Consider the following 3,200-nt stretch of genomic DNA (forward strand, 5'->3'; position numbering starts at 1 on the left):
CATTAATATACTTTTCTCTGACTTTAAATTTTAAGTATATAATTAATTATCCAAACTTACCTTATATTTGAGCACACTAATCCTTGGTGATGTTTCAAACAAAATACAAGAAATAAAACGCAATTAATTTTTAAAACATCTTATCGTAAAGATGAGGACCCCTTCGTAATTAAATGTAGACCGTGGGCTCTGCTCATTAGCATAAACTGATAGGCCCCTAAATACCTAAGGTCAACCGGAAACATGGAATTTAGGTTCAAGGTACAGCCATGATTACCATGGCAACAAAGGTCACGGCGCAAGCTGCGCAACTCGCTAGTAATACTTCTTTTTTTTTACTTGTAGCCTTATTTCATTCATTTAAAATAGTTTACTTATACAATATACATAGATCTTAGTTGCATAATGTAATAGAGTATTTAAAGAAAAAAATCTGATCAAAGTTACATGGCTTTTTAATATTGGTTACGAAAGAAAAATAAATGTATTTAACATTAACCAAGCACACTTTCAAGTTAAATTTATAATTTAAGACAAATTTGATAATTAATTAAGCGAGTTCTCTGATTTTAAACACTATAACTAATTATCCAAGTGTCACGGTCTATAATTCCGGGGGCGGACATTTATGTAAACACGCATCTTAAGTTACAAAAAATTCATAACAGCTGTCTTTTCATTCTATCATTACAGTTTCTTAAACAGTGATTACATTTGATTAAGAAAAACCCCTTATGAATTCCATGTTCTTTTTCCATCCAAGTTTTTCAACTACGTGTGTCTGGATGTACCTAGACCACAAAACTAGCTGTTTCAACCTGTCATTCTTTAAGTCCTGTCTGGTATCACTGACGTTAGACAACACTGAAGTTAGGATCAATGGCTGCTGCAATGTTATTGTGGCCAGATTTTTTACTCTTACGTTTTCAAGCCAAATCTTGAGGGTATTGAAATCATACTCTAATGAGCAGTTTGGTTTGAAATTCAAGATTAAAACAAGCTGGCGTTGCTCATTAAAACAACTTTCGTCTCTTTACTTAAACAACATGGGTGTTATTATATGCAGTTTCAGGCTCATGCAAAAAAATTACAATTTTTTTTTAATTTAATAAAATTAACCTCATTTTTATTGGAAAATCCTGTTTGTAAAATAATTTTCAAATATATTTTTTTTCGCACTCGTTGCCATCTTGATAACTAAATAACTGCTCTATTTCAACAAGCCCGCGGTAAAATTGAATTCCTGTTTGATGCTGATCGTCAATGATAAAAATAAAATAATTCTACAATGTAATAATAACTGCGTGTATCTTTCTAACACTTGTGTACCAGTTTTTTAAATACAAATTCATTATTCGCATTAAAACGAGAGTCGGCTGTACTGAAATAAATTTTACGTGAACAGAGACGAGACCAGCAGCTGACCAGTGACCTTAACGCGACCCATGCTTTACTGAAGAAATGACGTCAGGTGACCCTTGGTGACCCTGATGTCCATACTTTTCCCTCTTGATTCCTGGCTTGACCCGTGCTGACCCAAGTATCGACCCTAATCCCCGTAGATATGACCCGTACATACTTCAAGTGAGGGTGTGTGTGTGGGGGGGGGGGGATTAATTGCGCCAGTACACGCAAACGATAAATACATTCAGCGGTTCTGTAGAACTAGATGAGTTTTTTTTTAATGTACCCGTAATAAAAGGTAACCAATAAAACTTTACCTAGGTGCCTATAAAAACTTTACCAACAAAAGTTTACCAACGTACCTGTTAAAACTTTACCCATACAACTTTACGTAGGTGCGTATGAAAACTTTACTAACAAAACTTTAACTAGGTGCCTTTGAAAACTTTACCAACAAAACTTTACCCAGGTGCCTCTTAAAAGTTTATTAAAATATGCTTAACAAAACTTTACTAACAAAACTTTAACTAGGTTCCTTTGAAAACTTTACCAACAAAACTTTAACTAGGTGCCTTTGAAAACTTTACCAACAAAACTTTACCTAGGTGCCTTTGAAAACGTTACCAACAAACCTCTTAAAAGTTTATCAAAATATGCTTAACAAAACTTTACCTACAAAACTTTACCAAGGTGCTTATTAAAACAGAAGTTTTGGTAAGTGTAAATGACCTTCAACAGCCAGCCTAACGTCCTTGACATTAACACTTATCTACTGCCCTGTGAGTACCCTGCTCACAGACTCATCAATAATGTATCTCGTGAGTGCACGTAGGCAAACATTCACAATTTGTTGCCTGATCTGTCATTCTAGTGCAAATATTCACAATGTGTTGTCCACACTTCAAATTTTTACAATATCCCCCAGTTCTATCAAGCATTCAAAACGAGATCTAACTCCTGACTAACCTACTTTTATTTCATCATCTAACTTACCCTGTCTAGCCCGTGGCCTAGCTTGAACCTAGCCTACCCACGCTTTACAAAGGGAGCATTCCACCACTCGATTCATCGCAGCTGATAATGAAATAACATTTCGAACTAATGATTGTTCTCAGCGAATAATTTCGCCACTAATTTATGCACGAGATGACACCTAATGTGTCACAAGCTATTTTTTCAGCAAGTCAGGAGAGTATGATTTACATGCGAGTTCATACAAGTCATTGGGATTAAGAGCTGGAGTTATGCCCCCTATCGAGTGAGGAATACGCAAGAGTTATCTGAATTGGAAATTGAATATATTACCGAATTATATTTATTTTCTAGTATTAAAAATACAAAAGAGTTTTTTCTTCATAGTTTTGTTTTAGTAATCTGACGTAAGCTGCGAAAAAAAAACTTGCATCATTAAATATTTAATAGTTCGTTGTTTTGTTGTGTGCGGGGAGAGTATCGAGAAATGTAAGGGGACGTAATCATGACCCAACTTGTGAACAAAGCTGATCAAATAACCCTGTAGTGTTGAAAACGTACATCACCGAGTGCTCTAATTTATGAGAGAAAAGTTAGAAATGTATTGAACTTGGGAGCGTCGGTTGAATGGTCGTTAAAAAAAATGGTATAATTGTGAAAGTTTTTTTATCAACTTAAAGACAATTGTTTCCTTAGCGTAAATTGTGGTTGTATTTTTTCCACGTTTAAAGAAAGAAATCTGTGTTAAAGACGGCAAAAATATTAAATTCAAAACCAGGATTTTTCTTCTTCATAAAATGGTTTGATTTACAGTATTAAATAAA

This window comes from Physella acuta, unplaced genomic scaffold (assembly GCF_028476545.2).
Source record: "Physella acuta isolate Inbredline_101_S28 unplaced genomic scaffold, ASM2847654v3 ptg002086l, whole genome shotgun sequence".
In the NCBI taxonomy this organism is placed as follows: Eukaryota; Metazoa; Mollusca; class Gastropoda; family Physidae; genus Physella; species Physella acuta.